General features: G+C 41.4%; 1 protein-coding gene across 4 annotated transcripts in view; it reads right to left on the bottom strand.

Moving 5' to 3' along the window:
- The window catches only part of Lmo7 (LIM domain 7), a 130197-nt gene that overhangs the window by 56395 nt on the left and 55820 nt on the right, over positions 1-17982 (bottom strand). For 3 of the 4 annotated variants that reach the window (XM_028771760.1, XM_028771778.1, XM_028771770.1), the window contains exons 4-5: positions 3633-3663; positions 2183-2296 (exon numbers count right to left, since the gene is read on the bottom strand). The gene's annotated coding sequence lies outside the window, so the exon portion shown is untranslated. Of the gene's footprint in view, positions 1-2182; positions 2297-3632; positions 3664-9840; positions 9929-17982 lie in introns of those variants that run through there. The other variant, XM_028771786.1, reaches the window with a different exon arrangement.

Genomic DNA, 17982 nt, shown 5'->3' with positions numbered 1-17982 from the left:
AGTGAGTCATTTGCAAATTACAATCTGAGTCAAATACAACAGCTTCCAGTGAGCATGGTTTCATTGCTATTTCCGGTTGGTATTGCCAGGGAACTGGGTAAGTAAAGTCGACATAATGCCTTACATTTTAAAAGAACTGATACAAAACAAATGATAGATTTACATGCCTCTCATGTCTGTTCCCACCAGGTAATGGAATAATAGGACCACAACCACAGTCTTATCTAAAAAAAAAAAGTCTCCTGACCACACTGACTCTGACATCGGTGAGTGCGAACATCCTTTAAAGAGGCATTCCTTGCACACACTGCACTGAAATTACTCATCCTGAGTCATTGCCATAAAAAGTTAGGAAGGCTATAAAGAACACTAGTCCACCAAGCCATGTCCCTTGTACCTTCTGACTGCATAGCTCCTTAGGTCAGACAACTGCAAAGCCAGGTTTCCCTCGTACCCAAAACTCCTTGCAATAACCCCACCAGAGCCTCACCCTCACAGCAAGGACTGATGTGACGATTATGCTCTCTGGTGGATGAATCATTCTCCAATTTCTAGCACAATATGTGTAAGTGGCAATAGCTCACTATTAGTTATAGTGAGTTAGCTACTAACTCAGTTAACTCATGCAAAAAGTGTGAGTACAGAACTGTCTTCTGAGTGTTCATGTACACATGCACCACACAGGTGTGGGTGCACATATGTGTGCCAATGTTCAAACGCATGCAGGGATATGCGTGCAGAGGCCAGAGCCCAATCTCCAGTGTTGTTTTTCAAGAGACATCCACTTTGTGTTTGGTTGGTTGGTTTATGGTTCTTGAGACCAAAACAGGATACTTGTTAGTCAGCAGTTTGCCCAGCAAGCTATACTGGCTGGCCAGGGCCCTGGAATCCTGTCTTAGCCTCCTCAGAGCTGGGATAACATATGCCTGTCACCACACTCCACATTATTGCATGAATTTGAGGGAGCGGACTCATTCTCACCCTTGAATGGGTGAGAGCATTTAACCAACTGAGCTTTCTCCACAGACCTAAAGGGCTATCAATTTCTTACAATTTATCCTCACAATGTGTCAGGAACAAACACTAAATATTTTTCTTGTTCACTCTCATCAGGGAAATCTCACAAAGCAAGCACGACTACGTAGATGGCATTTTATCATTTTGAGCATCTATTTTCTCTCAATTCTTATAAAGTACCCTGGATGAATAGTTCCACAGAGAAATTAATTTTTCCGCTAGGGCCCTATAAATACAGGTTTTGTTTTTGTTTTTTTTACAGAAAAATCAGTATATTTTGCTCTGAGCACTTGGTACTTCACAAATAGTCTACAAGGTTCTAATGCCTGTTACAATGTGAAGGAACAGCAACACATGTAAAATCCAAAATTCTGGGCTCAGCAGGTCAGAGTATTTGCTCCTCTAGTTTAGTTCCCAGCACCCATATCAAGCAACTCACAACTCCAGTACCTTGAGCTCCCAGGCATCAGATGCTCTCTTCTGGCCACCAAGGTCACGAGCACACTCACCCTCTCACATGTATTCCTACACACAGACATGCACACACAAATATCTAACTTCCTCAGTAGTCAGACATAACTCAGTCAGGCAGGAAGCTCAGAAGCTCAAGGTCATCCTTGTCCATATAGCAAAAGTGTTGGATAACCCAGATTGCTTGAGACTCTGCCTTAAAACAAGCAAAACTCTGTCAAGTTTCACTGTAACATTTATCACTCTTCACAAAACACTAGCACCCTGGTGATATTAGAATGTAGTCACTAGAGATAATTACCCACCGCAAGAAACAAATTAATATAAAGAAATCGAGTAACTCCTATAAATGTTAACAGCCCTAGAAATGCCTTTTTACTGCAGGTTGAGTTCATAATGAGTATAGAAACAGTTAAGTTATATAGTATATAAAAAAAGAATGTGTGTGCCATCAAATTACCTAAAATTAAGGACATAAAATTCTATACCTTGGAACTGGCCTGGAATAGCCTACTCCCCGGAAGAAACACGTAAAGCTAGAAAACAAGTAACTACCCTGCCTACACAGGCCTGTCTGTCTAGAGAGGACAGACAAGCTCGCCGCCATGTTTGCTGCAGAGGAGGAGAAGCGGAAGGGAAGAGTATGATAAAAGAATCAGTAGTCATTTCATACAGATGTTGGTTGTGCCCTTACCTTAGTCAAAGCTTGTCCTAAAAGGGTCTCAAAAGCTTTCAAATTGAGATAGGGACCATGATAATAGGGACTATTTTGTGCTTTTCTTCCCAGCCAGTACAAAGTTATCAAAACCTAAATGGAAAGAACAGGACCAGTGAGTTGGCAAGCAAGTACCAGTTCAATTGCAAGTGGATAAATTGCAGTTCATAATACATCACAGATGAGAAACAGATGCTTAGATGTATGGTATGGAATGTAGTCATTCAAAATATAATTATTCTTGATCTGTGGACCCATTGATTCAAAATGGGTCCTCAGATCAAAAGGCACAGAACTCAATAGGCAATCAGACACTCTACTCTTGAGGAGTGGTTAGTAAGAAAAGCACACAAGGGTTAGTGGTGGTGTTCAGTAGAATAATTTCTTAGCATGTGTGGGGCCCTGGCTTTAGTGCTCAGCATTGCATAAAACTGGGCCTGGTGGTGCATATCTGGATCCCCATCACTTAGAAGTCAGAAGCAAGGGGATCAGAAGAAGTTCAAAGGTCATATGTGTACATGAAAACTATGAGAACAGACTAGGCTACATGAGAAGCTGTCTCAAAAAATCAGATGAGTATAAACTCCAAGTGAAACTCGGGGCTGGGGAGAGGAGGGTAAGTATGTGTGATAGACACAGAGAGACAGAAAGAAAACATACAGGTCCACAAGTGTGGACAATTTCTGGAAGCTGATTTCCACTTTCTAGCTTTGTCTTAAGACAAGGCCTCTCTAATAGCTTGCTGCTCCGCTAAGCATGGCTGGCCATGAATTTCTGAGCAATTCTCTGTCTCTGACCCTCATCTCACACTGAGTGCTGTAAATCTGCATACACCACTGTTTCCAGCCTTTTACACTGGTTTCAGGGATCCGAACTCAGGCCACCAGGCTTATACAAGAAGCTCTTCTACCCACTGAGGCCCATCTCCCTGGCCTACAAGTGAAACTTTTTATGTCACTATTTTCCCAAAAAAACTATATAATAAACACCAAAAGTCAGTAATTCTCATTGCTTGGTGACCATATTTTTAAATAGAATGTTACTTTTAAATATTCTTTTATAATTATAGAATATTAAGGACATGATGCCAGCCTATAATGAATAACTACCTAGAGTTCTTAAGCAGTCAGTGTCTTCTTTTAATGTCTAATTTGATAATCTCCTGCTGAGACTTTTGAATTGAGTTTGGTGTTGCCAGATTAGAAATTTAACAACCAGCCCTTGAAACTTAATTTTCCATTTTATGCCAAATTTCGGTCTATACAAAGCCTAACAATGTATTATAATACATGCTCTTAGACTCTAACTGGTTGGTTTCTAGGTAAAATCTAATTAGAAAAGATGACACTGCATGTATTCTTAGATCTATTATGACTTTACAGAATATAAAGGAAAAGCTATTTATAACACTCCATGAAATACAGCTTACATTTTTCAGTCTCCTGTCAGTCTCTTCTTGCCTGTAAAAAAAAGAACATATTGATTAAATAATACCCATGAACCTTAAATTATTAGCTATAACTAAAATTCATTTTCCTTACAAAGGTCTATCAGTGTTAAAATTCCCCTGTATGTTCTGAAATCAGAGCACATAGCACACGAGTCTTCCCATGACCATTGACTTAAATATTACAGTGAGTTTTCTATAAAAAGAAATCATTTGCTCTTTTTTTTTTGTTTTATCCATGATAGCCTGAGAAGTTGTTCAATTTTCTTTAAATAATGTTTAAACTCACTCTGAAGGTTTTTAAGCAAAAATCAAAGCATGCATATGAAGGAAAACCAGAAACATACGTACAACTGAAAGGAGAAAAACCAAACAAACAGCTTTGTATATATTTGAGTTTTCCCCTCCATCGTCTACAGCTTTTCCACCCAAGAAAACCCTTGGCAAACTGTTAAAAAATCCTGGTCCTCCAGATTATAGTTTTTAAAATGGGCCAAGAGCCATGTATGGGATCTGATACCTTTAACCCCAACACCAGGGAGGCAGAGAAAGTCAGATCTCTGAATTTAAGGCCACTAGGGCTAGTGAATTCTAGCCAGGACTACTTAGTAATACTCAGTCTCCAGGAAAAAAAAAAAAAAACTAACATGAACTAAGTAAGACCTGAACAGTCTCAATTCTATTACAGGCATGTAGGGCTTTTTTTTTTCCTGTGAAAGAGCATGATGTTTACAAGAAAGTCAAAAGGAACCAGATACCACCTCAGTGTTGGAGAGACTTAAATTAATAATGTATAGCAGAACAGAGGGGCCTCCCTCAAGTACGGAAGTAAGTATTTTCCATCATTATCAACACAGGGCATCAGTGAGAACCACACTGCAGAAGCCTGATCTAGATGGCCTCTGGGATAGCTTTTCAGCATAAGTAGTAGAAGAAAAAATGCATTTGCTGTCAACATGTATATTGAACATATTCCACACATCAAGCTGGTAGTAATGTACATAGCACACATTCATATGGAGAAAAAGGAAGAGATGAGTGAAGACAGACCAAGGTTGAACTCAGCTTCCCAGCATCAACAACTCTTCCTTTTCACAGAATAAGCAGGACACAAGATGGACAATATGCAGCTCCAACCCAGAAGAGCATCAACAGGAAATCCATAAGTCCTCATATCGCTGGTGAAAACATCTGATCCCTTCACTCTGATCCCACTTGGTAATATCTACTTAAACTAAATATGCCCATAGTCCACAACCCTGTAAATCCTGTTCCAGGTACACACTTAAGAACAGTTTTGTTTGTTTGTTTGTTTTGTTTTGTTTGTCTATTTGGCAGAAGTCATACCCAGGAGACTTCCTAGTGTCTTTATGGAATGCATACACAGGTGAACACTAGGTAGCAAAGGGATTGAACAGTCTGAAACTTTGTTCTAGGGTATGGTTCAGTCTCCCAAACAGTGAGAGAAGAAGGGTATAGGTAATATGGATAGGTTAACATAAAAATACTAAAACAAGCAAAAGAAAAGTGATTGGTACCCTTGGGGTAGAACATGGGAGAGGCCGTGGCAGAGAGTGTTTACCTCCTAAGGAATCTTCAACCTGTAAATTTAGCAGCTTATGGGTCATTTCTTAAGATCAGTTCTAGGATCAAACTCAAAGCCTCCCAATTTCAGACCAAGCACTTTATCATCTCCTGAGCCCTTGAGAGTTGATCTTTGAGTTATCATATATTTTTCTGTTTGACTACTATACTTCAAAAAAAGGTAATCTGGAGAAATTTCACGGCAACACTGGTAAGGTTATAATTTATCTCTTCAACTAAAAGAAAACCAACTTGTAAAACTGAATAGAATTCTTTTTTGGAAATTGTTAAGTGGGAAATATCACTAGAAGCAGCTGTGAACTTGTGGCCCATAATTCTAACGGTGACCGCCATTATCACTTCAAACAGTAAATTATCTAAAGTACAAAAGTGCCATGAACGTGTAGTCTCACAGATGTATGGGTCTCAAAGTGATTGCACTTTTATTAAATGCACACTTGAGCATCAGGAATGATAGAGCCCTCATGAAGCCCTACGTCCTTTCAATAGCTTGAAATAAATGTTTCCAGTCCTTCAGCCTCTGACGTTTTATAACGATAAGCCACCTTTCAAAATACAAAGCAAGACTACTCCATGACAGATCCAATAGCAGTGACCTTGCTTTTTGGCCCTTCACTTTACATTCCTTTCTAAGTGTGAGCATTTACAACGTGCTCCAGAACACAAAGACACACAGGCCAGCCAAATTAGCTTCCTATCACTGAAACCCATAATACCAGGAATTCACATGGCCCAAGATTGCTGGAGTAGAGTTCACTGTGACACACACACCCCAGTGGATGAAGTCAGGAAGCAGGAAGCTCCTGGGCTTGGGTGGCCACGGGGCACACCCCTAAGAGCTTTTAAATTAACCAGTAGAGAGAGGCTCAAGGTAACAAGCCAAGTGCCTGGACAAGCCAAAACTAAAAGTAAAGTCTGCCCTAGATGAGTGGCCCCACCAGAGCAAGTGTGCCCAGAACTGACACCACCCAGCACCATGTAGATGGAGGGCGCACTTCAGGAATGGATATGGGTCCCATGGTCTCTATTTGTACCATTTATTTTCAAGGTTTCTATTTTATATTGATAAATGCAAGACACGCAATGTCCAATACTTCAACAGATAAGAGGAAACACAAAATAGAAACACTAACTTGATCAAGACCAGTTCTCAGACTGTGGGCCGAGGGGAAGGCCTCTTCTGTCCACTATTCCCACAAAAGCCTCCTAGTGACATTCTATGCTGGACTCTGGCCTAACAGAGGACACTTCCTAACTTCCTCTTACTCCCTACTTTGCTTACCCTTACAGCCATCTTCAGCCTGTATTTGTTTGTTGTGTGTGTTTTTGTTGTGCTGAGAACTGAACTGGACTTCATGTCAGGGGCCTGGCCCGCCACTGAACTATATGCTCAAGCCCTGCCTTGAATGTGCGAATAGCTCTGTGTGGTGTTGCTTGCTGCCATCTCTAGTGCAGGGATAAAGGCTCTGCCTACTAGGGAAGTGCATAAAAATATTTTATATGACCAGCATGATGCAAGATACACAAATGTTCTCGTTCACTGAATGCGTTGGTCAGACTTTGGAAAGGCAAGTGGGCAAGAGAAGGCCTAAAACAAAATACCCAGGACATTCTTAATGTCCATGTGCTGTTGAAAAACATTAAACTGCATTAGCTTATTTTTAGCATCTGTCCAATTGACTCCGACTCCACTGCTACCCAGTTAGCATTTGAGGTGGGAGGATGTGAATACACCCTTGTGTACCCATGGGAGGCCTGAGGAGGACACTGGGTGTCTTCTACTATGGCTCTCAACCTCACAGTCTTAGGACAGGGTCTCCCACTGAAGCAAAGTCTCACTGTTTTGTGAGTAGCTTATCAGTAAGCCTTTGGGATCCATACCTGCTGACTCAAATATCATGCTCAGGTTTTCTTTTGGGGACTGACTGGGAACTCAAACTCAGATCCCTATTCTCACTGAGCTACACTGAGCCAGCTCCCCAGCCTCCATGTTTCCTCTAATGTTGAAGTAAAATTCAACTCTGTAAAACTGTATATCAAAACCCCCAAAAAAGAGACAAAACAAAAACATATTTTTAAAAAGCCATATCTTGCATGGTGATATCTTAAAAAAAAATAATCAAAGACTACATACTTATGTTTAAAAAGGTTTTACTAGCCGGGCGGTGGTGGCGCACGCCTTTAATCCCAGCACTTGGGAGGCAGAGGCAGGCGGATTTCTGAGTTTGAGGCCAGCCTGGTCTACAGAGTGAGTTCCAGGACAGCCAGGGCCACACAGAGAAACCCTGTCTCAAAAAAACAAACAAAAAAAGGTTTTACTATAAATTGGATAAATATTCAGATAATATTCAAAAACTGGCTGCCTTAAGTATATGGATAGCCCTTTATTTAATCCTTAAACCATGCCCTAACAGTAGAAACCACATTTAATAATAATAAAATCGTAAGCAGAGCTAACTATTCCATTGCATTAATTGAATAGTTCTGGAAATTCCTTTGCTGCCCTGACAAAGGACTGGCACATCTGTGCCCATCATGGGCCTCCAAACCGGGCAGTCTGTGGGCTCACACAATAGTCATCAGCTGACCTGAACGGCTACATACTATAAGTAGAAATTGGAAGCTGTAACACTCGTCCTTTCTTTACTATTCAAACAATCAAGTCTGAATCAATCAAGCAGTAAATTTTGATTGGAGGACCAGGAAAATGAAAATCCACCCAGATATCTGACTCTGCTGAACTGATTGGAGGTCCTTCCAGGAGGAGCCAGCTTGGCTCCGAAGGCACGTCTTGGATCCACTCTGTGTGAATCCTGACTCCTCCTTAACCATCTGCGAGAGACTGGGCTTGAGAACTCACTGCCTCAAATCCTCACCTGCAAAACAGGAGCCTCACTGGGTGTCACTGAGATGCAAACTGCTTAAGCTCAGGCCAAGCAAGGAAATGAGACTTCATGACTGTCGCCAATTACCATTATCTACCTCAACTGGCCTGTGGAGATAGGGGTAGTTGCTGGAAGCAGGTCATTGAGTCCCTTTACACAGACTCCTTTCCCCTCAAGAAGACACATTTGAATGAGACATAATGTCCAATACTCTTTCACTTTATACTTCTTCGGACCTCCTACTATGGATACCTTTAAATGAGGATCAGAAGTTACTTCCAAAAAAGGGTCAGAACAAAGGGTGTGGCACCCTGCTACAATCATCTATGTAGACTTACTGGCATCAAGCCAGTCCTCTCCACCCATCCTTGGGCTACCAGAGGCCGCCACAGCCAAATGTCCTTTAAGTTTTCTAAGACCCTCATCACTGGAGGAAAGAATGTCTATATAGAAAAAAACAAAAACAAAAACAAAAAAAAAACCTGCTTTCTTCATATCTGATAGTAGTTTTAAGAACAAAATGTTAAAGGAAGAGATTATAATTTGCCAGTGTGTGCCAGTCAGCAGTAAGTCACTTTGAAAAATCTTTCAAAGAGCCCACTCTGGGCCTACACACCACACCCACTACAGCTTTGCCCAATAGCCTCGGGGACTGGGGAAAACTGGAGCCATCCCAACACCTGGTTATCAGGACTGGCAAAGGCAGCATCTAAATGTTTATGTGTGTTACCTCCCCTCACAGAGCCAGCCTGGCTGGTTAAGGGCCAAAAGACAGGAGGAAATTACCTCAAGTCAGGCCTCACAGCATCTGACACAGAATCCCACTACTTCTGAAATCCTCTGTGACTCAGAACTCCTTCTTCCTTCGAGACACTGCAAATCCTTACATGCTTTTTTCATATCTGATAGTAGTTTTAAGAACAAGTTTTAAGGTCCCATCTCCCCTTGCTTTGACCCAACATCATAGTTCTCTAAAGACATGACTCCTCCATTCTCCAAAACCATCCTTCTCTGCAATTCTCAATCTCGATTTTCAAGGCCAATTCTAGTTACAATCAAATGTAGCTCTGACTGTACCATCCCACAGGGAAACATGCATCCAAAGATTCATACTAGAATACCTCATGTTGAGTAGGAAAAAAATTCACCAAGGGTACCCCCCAGGCAGAAGCTTAACACAATAAAGCATCTTGCCTTGGACCAGTGAGATAGCTCAGCAAGTAAGAGAGCTTACTGCCCATACCGCTGAACAGAATTCCATCCCAGAACCCCACGTGCTAGAAAAAGAGAAACAACTCCTATTAGTTTTCCTTCGACCTCTATAAGAACAATATGGAACACAAAGGCCCTACATAAAATTTATTTATTATATTATATAGATAGATTAGAGAGAGGGGGAGATAGGGGAGGGGGGAGAGGCAGGGAGGGAGGGAGGGTGAGAGGGAGAAAGAGAGAGAGAAAGGGAGAAAGAATAGGCAGGGAGGGAGAGAGGGAGAAAGAATAGGCAGGGAGGGAGAGAGGGAGAGAGAATAGGCAGGGAGGGAGAGAGTGAGGGAGGAAGGGAGAGAGGAAGAGAGGGAAAGATGGTAGATAGATAGATAGATAGATAGATAGATAGATAGATAGATAGATCATACATACATACATACATACATACATACATACATACATACATTTTTTTTAATTCTGCCCCCACCTACCACCACTCCAAGCCTCCAATCCAGTCCTCCTCTGTCAAAACAAAAAGCACATCTGAATTCTTGAAGTTCTCCCTGGAGCTCAAGTGCAGCCCCACACCAGGTTCAGACTCCTCCCTGCTACCAGAATAAGTTTTCTTGGCTCCCTCAGCTCACAGAACAACTGCAGCAGATCAAATGATTATATCCCCAGGGTACTTCCCAGAGCAGAGCCAGGAAGCTTCCTGGAGACCCAGCCTAGCTGGCCCTGCCCGGGGTGGCACCAGCTGACCTGGGCGTTGCCTTTTGGGAAACTATGTTGATATCAGAGAAGCTGACCTCCCCAGATACTTGGTCCCTCTCCAAACCACCAAACAACCTCTGCTTTCCAACCATTGCTTTCACCACTGGACACCTGTTCCTAACTTTTTTAAAAAAGAAATTCATGAAAAGGAAGCAAGAAATGGGGTCCTGAATGCTGATGTTTATAGGAAGCCAAAAGAAGAAAGGGGCTCTGGACACTGTCTGGTTCAGATCTGCTAGCTGTGTATGGAGGGAGGGTGGAGGCAAGCGTGTGCTGGGAGACAGTCGGGGCACGTCAGAGCAGATGTCCGGCTAGTGTCAGGACAGTGTGCCTTGACCCATCTTGTGTGGCTAGAACAGAGCACAGACTGGATCATTGCTAAGTACATTTCTTATGGTTCTGGAGGTTGGGAAGTCCAAGGTCCAGTAATTCTCATCTGGCGATATGAAAAGTGAGAAAGAACGGCTAGAGGAAAGAAGAAGAGGACCAAACAAATCCTTCCAGCAGGAACCACTCACTTTATCTAACCCACCCCTCGATAACTGCATAACCTATCCACTCAGGAGGGCAGAACCCTGGCACCTTAAGCAACCTACCCTCAAAACTACTGCACCGAGATTAAACTCCCAATAGTTTGGGGGACATATTCGAACCATAATAACATCTTTTTGCTTGTGTGTGTGTGTGTGTGTGTGTGTGTGTGTGTGTGTGTGGTGTGTGAATGTGTCCATGTATGAATGGTATGTGTGTGAGCAGATGTGTATGTGGATTTGTGTAGTATGAGAGGGGTGGAATATGTCTCTATGTGTACATAAACATGTGTGATATATATGGATTTGTATGTATGCAAGTGGATTTGTATATGTATATGAATATGTGTATGTGTGTATGCATGTAAGTATATATGTGTGTTTATATTATGTATTGTGTTTGTTTATATATGTGTTATATGTATGTATATGTTTGAGTATATATGTATGCTTGTATGTGCTGTGTGTGATATATGTTATATATGCTACACATATATGTTATATATGTATGTGTTGTATCTATGTATTAAAATGTGTGTATGTACATGTGTATATGTATGTTTGCGGTACATGCTTATAAGTACAGGAACAAATGGAGCCTAGAGCAAGACCCCAAGTGTCTTCTTCAATGATCTGCCTTACTATCTTACTGCCTTGAGATATTGTCTGAACCCAAAGCTCAGCTTTTAATCTAGTCTGGCTGGCCAGAGGGCTCCAAGATCTGCTTGTCTCTGCCCCTTAATATTGGGATTTGAGACATGCCTAGCTTTTTAATCTGGGTGCCAGGGCTTCAAACTTGGTCCTCATGCTTAGAGAGCCAGTGTTCTCACCAACCGAACCATCTCCTCACCCCAACATTCAAGAAACACAAGTAAGAAAATTCTCAACACCAGAGTCTCCACAGAAAGGGGCCATTTCCATTCCAATTGCCGTAATCCCATTAGGAACCCAGGACTCTGTCGGGCTGCAGCTCCTTTTCTATTCATGGAAGCTCTATTAATGGAAGCCCATCCATCCATTCCATCATTTAAAATAGAACCAACACTAGCACCTTCCACTGCGTCAAATGGAAGTGAGAACAAAGAAAGATAGAGATGAATTCTTAGAACATTTCATTCTTCCCTCCTCTCGGAAAAGCAAACTGTACTACAGGAAAGTAGCTCCAGTTCTCCTTCCCTGCCTCCCACCTTCCAACTATAAATGAAGCTGCCTTCCTGCTGACAGCTCCCAGGCATGTTGGAGTTCTGTGACTCACTTGTCAGGCCTACAGAACACAGTTCTATCTGTTCAGAACCTTAAGAACGAAAATACCACCAACCCCTGGAGATCATTAGTGAGCAAATATATAAGCCTAATTATCTGTATACTTACATATGTGAGAAAAATAAAACTTTTGGAAATTAAGCAGTTTTTGCCCTAACAACATGAAGCTCATTCCCATCACATATGACTAAGTACCTTCTTTTAAAAATAACTTATTAAATTTCACATCCCTCCCACGTAACATAAAACAGTTTTTATTTAAAGGGGAACTGGGGAGAAAAAGCAAGCATTCAAAGGACCTAAACACACAATGTCACTTAACACAAATGAAGAATGCTATTTCAGGAACTTAGAGGTGGGTTTGGCTCACGTCAATGAATAAAGATCATGTAGCTCACTTCTTCTACTTTATAAGCTTGTTAAGACAGAAAGGCAAGGCTGGGCGGTGGTGGCGCACGCCTTTAATCCCAGCACTTGGGAAGCAGAGGCAGGTGGATTTCTGAGTTCAAGAGTTTGAGGCTAGCCTGGTCTACAGAGTGAGTTCCAGGACAGCCAGGGCTACACAGAGAAACCCTGTCTCGAAAAAACAAAAAAAAAAAAGACAGAAAGGCAAGTTCACAGTTGGGACTAAATACCATCAGATGACAAAAAGAAACAGAATACAGTATGACTGCCGAATACAGATTGAGAACAATTGTGTATGATCTGTTTATTAAACAGTTAGGATACAACTGTATAAACTGTTCAGAGAGAACAGAAGAACAATCACCCACCTATATCTTGTCTCCTGTACCTTCCAATGCAAGGTAGCTATAGTTCCGGAGACGGTGGGTTAGAGGTTAGATGTGATGGTCAAGTCATTTAGCAGGTAAAACCAAAACACAGGAAATCGTTTAGGAAGATGCTCAAGGCAGAAATCTGCAGCAGGGATTTCATTTGGGGGAGTTGCCAATGTACAAATAAAAATGTAAGTTCCATGACTCAATGACATCACCTGAATAGTAAGTATTCCCAGAGGAGAGACCTAAGGGTTGAGCTCTAAACATAGAAGGGTTAAGAAGCAGGAAACTCAGGCCAAGCAACCTTGGGAGGACCACCAGAGTGAGTGGTGCTTTCTACAGCAAAGGCAAACAAGGAAGTACAGACCCTGTCCACAACACTCCTGAGAGTTGGACAAGAGATCTGAGAATCAACTAGTGCATTCTTATCCTTCATATCATAAAACACCCACACACAGTTACTAAGTCACTAAGAGCACTTCCTCAGCAAAGGAAGATGTGCAGGGTCAAATATTGACACCAATGGTAGCCTTATCAAGCCATTCTTCATTGCCAAATGCAGCGTACTGGAACATGGGACCATTGCTCTGAAGGATGTATATCCCTCTAGCTCTGAGACCATGCTCAAAGTGATGTTTATCATATGGTTGGAATTCAACTGAAGAACAATACACGGCATTTAATTGGGAAGCTTATGATAGTTGATCAGCAATCATGTGCCAACTGACACACTTTTGCTCAATAATTGTGTGTCATGGAACAAGAAACTGGGATCATCATAACAAGACTTCAGGGCAAAAAAAAGGAAAAAATTAGAGGAGTACTTTGTTGTCTCATGAATATGCACAAAATTAAAATTTTGAGAAACTCTGAAGCAAGAGAGGTATTTCCTTTATATTTTAAATTTCTCACCATTTAAATGTTTGGCATCATTAAGATTATTATTTTAATGAATCATTTTCCAGCTGCGATCACTTTACCATACACTTAACTAGTTACCTACCACATAGACTCGGAATGACACCTTTATGGAGTATTTTTATATTGTTCTGCATTGCTCTCTCATTTAATTCACTTCAAGCTTAATTAGAAATCAAGAACCAGATTCCAAAAGTTGAAGAAACCTTTCCAAGTTTGAACAACTGTTACGTTGTGATGTGATTACCAGGCAGCCACAAGACCTTGCCTCTGTGGTCACAAATGACTTCCTTCTATTGTAGCTTTTAAAGATAATAATAATTAAAAAATGATTTTTTTCCGAATACTGGAAAGAACACTCTTTATCATATCCTAAAATGCTGCTGTCTATACTTTCTCAATATGTTCGGTCCAGAACCTACTGAGGTCAACAATAATGTCCATCCTGACTTTTTTCTTCAAAACACAGAAAGAAGACAGATGGTCCCTTAGAACCTCACTCCGTTATGCTGGATGAGGAGCTCATCTGAGGTTTCTGCTGATGGAAAGTTATCAAATGTCTTCTCAAAAGACTCATAAGTAAATGAAATAGTACGGATAATAATTATCCAAGAAAAAATACACCGTGAAGCATTCCCTGCCCCTTACTCCCACTGGGCCCTGAATGTGGACTTGGAGTAAGAGAGAGTAGACATCTGTAAAACAGGAAGAGAAGCTGGGCGTGGCTCTGTGCGGTACTGCTTGGTTCCCGAATATGACACAATTATCCTCAGCACCACGGAAAACAGAATTAGATTATAAAAGTGTGTGAGGGTAAATGGAAATACCACTTCGCTTCCAAAAGATAAATTTTCAGACTGGAGACATGGCTCCACAGTTAAAGAGCACTGGCTGCTCTTCCAGCGAACCTGAGTTCAATTTCGTGAACCCATGTGGCATCTAACAATCGTTTGTAACTCCAGTTCCAGGGGATTCTGACTTTAAATATGTTCCATGCGACGCAAACCTCATATAATCAAAATAACGCATACCAAACCATTCCTGTAGCATGTTCTGAACTCTCTGTATTACTCAACAAATTATTCTTCCTTGCCTACAAGCAAGACTTTGCTTGAAAATTTGGTGTCTAGGCCAAGGAGATGCCTCAGCAGTAAATGTGCTTGCCATGGCAAGACTGATGACCTGCACCCAGTCCCCAGACTCCATTTAAAAAGCACAAGGCTTTGACACATGTCTCTACTCTCTACATTCCTACTGTCTAACAGGAAGCCTGGACAGAAGCATGCCTAGAAGACACAGCAGAGCTGCAGAACAGAGGCCCAGATAGGATACAGCTAGGGGTAAGAACTGACCTCTGACCCCAACAAATATATAAGCAAAAACCTCAAACCTCCCCTAAAAGATCACTAGTCTTCGAGTTTTATGTAATAAGTTACTTCTGTCCTCTGTGCCTGTTGTTAGCTTCTCTTTAGTGCTTACAGGAATGAGCAAAAACTGTACTTTCCATGATTTTATTTGTGTTAACGGTTAATTGGCATTGTAATTTTAGAGCAATGCTGCTTTCTCAGCCTCAGCAATACTAATTTATGAATTTCATAATTCTTTGTGACACAGGAAATATCCTGTGTGATGTACTATATAAAAGATTATTCTTGCCTCTTCTGGATCATCAGAAATGTGTCTAGATAGAATCAAAAGTTCCCTGGGGCCAAAGTTATCCAATGGATTTTTGATTCATATAATTGAAGAATTCAACTAATTTCTCTAATCAAAAGCAACTTATTGGGGTAGGGGCAGGGCTTCCTGGGGACTAAAATTAACTGAAGGGTCATTTGATGACTAAAACTTGGAACATCATATTAAACGCATGAGCAATGCAAAAACAGCAGGAATATACACCAGAAGAGTTAATGGATAACATACTGTCAGAATAATCCTGGGACTGGAGGGATGGTGCAGTGGTTAAGAATGCTTAGTATCCTCGCAGAGGGACTAGGGTTGTTTCCCATACCCACACTGGGCAGCTCACTGCCATCTATAGCTTCACTCTGGGGTCTCAATGACTTCTGGCCTCTGGAGACACCTGCATGCATGTGGTGTGCATAAACTCACACAGGTTCACACACACACACACACTCACACACACACACACACACACACACAAATGACAATTAAAATCTTCAGGTGGTAGATGTAAGATCCAGTTTAGAGCCTAGATGTCAACAGCTACCTCTAAATATATTACCCACTAAAGCTGAATTAAGGTCAAAAGAGACAGGCACTCAACCCTGGAAACCTTATTGAAACTTACCTGTCTCACACTTTAAAGGGTTGGAAACAATGTATCTGGTCTTCCATTTCTCAATCACAATGATATTGTGATACATCCCTGGAAAGTCTAACCAACCTACATATACCTCCAATTAAGCCTAGTGCCTGGTGCACACATTCTAGATCCTAGTTAGCATGTACTCCAAAGTGGTTGCATACTTACTGTCAAATACACCTGTACATAAAGTATACTACATCAGAATAATCCATACCATATCACCACAGATAGTACCTTCCTGGGAAAGAAGACTCCATGAAACTATCTGTTCCTCATCCACAATTAAAATCTTCAGAACTAATAGAGAAAGGTGTTTGAGTAAGTAATGGAATGTTCCCATTTTATTGTCCAGCACTTCCCATGAGTTCCCAGCTCTTAGATTCCAGGTAGGGCTCTTCCACACTGATCTGATTAAAGCAATTTTCTGTAAAAATTTCTACATGAAAAGGCAAATACAAACCACCTTTAACTCTGCGTATGTGTATGTATGCTTATGTGCGTGTGTGCAAACATAACCCTTCTATTTCCTACTTGTGCGTTCATCTAACGATAGGAATTTCAGAATATTCTGAGAGTATTATCACGTGTCCTCTGTACACCACTGGAAATGAGTAAATACGCTTGATAGTCTAACTGGCTGTCAAACTCAGGTTTAATGTAACCCTGCACCACTTATCAGCTTTCAAATTCAAATATACCTTGTTAGATGCCTTTTAAATTGACTTACGCTTTCTGCAGTAAATTTCCATCTCCTCGACTTGTTTATTTTTGTGGTTTGGTTTTAGGGGTTGTTGTTTTGTTTGTTTTTGACATGAGTCTTATGTGTTAACAACTCTGAGTGCTACAGGGATAAGCCACCAATTCTCATTTTACTGATGAGTAATTTTCCAAAACTTTCCCAGGATAATGAATGAAATGATTGCCCCAGCCCTCTCGCTCCCGTTCGCCACATCTGATCCTGCCCCAATTCTACCACTGCTTCCCAGGAGCCTTTTCTGCATTATACTTTATGGACTCACTGTCATTATTCCTGACCATAATTTAGAATTTAAGTGGCTGGACCATCTAATCCCAAGAATCTTCATCTTTTTCACTCGTGCTGCCCTAGTAAGTGGCCTCAGTGGCAGCTTCAGAACCAAAAAACCAGGGCCCAAGACAACTTCAGTTCCCCACCACAGAAGCTCATGGATTCTAGCTCCTCAATACCACATGACCATGACCACCATGTTCTTCCACAGATGCGATACAGTGTCAGCCTATACTGCCTCCCCTGATTCCAAGAACCTCTCTAAGACAATCCTGTCTGGGATTAGAGGTGTAGTACCATAATCTGACGAGACATCTGGAGGATTTTGATACAAGCTAAAAAAAAAAAAAAAGCACTGAAAGCTAGGCTGACGAGATGGCTCAGTGGCTAAAGGTGATGGGTACAAAAGCCTCATGCTATCTGAGACTGAGTCTTAGAATGCATGTAAAAATGGAAGAGAGTCTTCTCTATAAAGTCTTGTCTATCCTCTTACCTTCTGTACAAGTGTCATGGTGGGCCCACACACATATGTCGTATGCACACATAATAATGAGAACTGTAAAATACTGAAAGCCTCTGCCCTTGAAACACAGCAAATGAAAGCTCCACCTGAACCCAAATGATAGCTTCAGCAAATCTGGCTACTTTCGTAAAAAGGAAATTAAACTGAAACATAATTCATCTAGCCTTACCCAACTTTAGTTTAAAAATAAACAATAAAAAGCACAAAGAACTTCAATGTTAGTGCAGAGCCGGGAGCTACTGCCAAGCATTTCCAAGTGTTGACTGAGAAATAAAAGAACACTCAATACAGTTCGCTGTGCTTAGGCATGCTTCAGAAAGCACTCGAGAGCTGGCTCTCGGGGTGCTCTGGACCAGGGAGCTGGAGGTCAGGGGAGGTCACTGGATTGGTTATTTAACACTCCATAGGCATCGACACCCCAATGGTTTCCAGGGGAGAACACCTAAGCCAAAAAGGGGGTGGAGGGGAAGCATATCTTTAGTCACACAGAACA

This window comes from Grammomys surdaster, unplaced genomic scaffold (genome assembly GCF_004785775.1).
Source record: "Grammomys surdaster isolate TR1022 unplaced genomic scaffold, NIH_TR_1.0 65, whole genome shotgun sequence".
NCBI classification, from domain to species: domain Eukaryota; kingdom Metazoa; phylum Chordata; class Mammalia; order Rodentia; family Muridae; genus Grammomys; species Grammomys surdaster.
The sequence above is the reverse complement of the archived record's forward strand: the minus strand, read 5'-3'. Positions and strand labels throughout refer to the sequence as shown.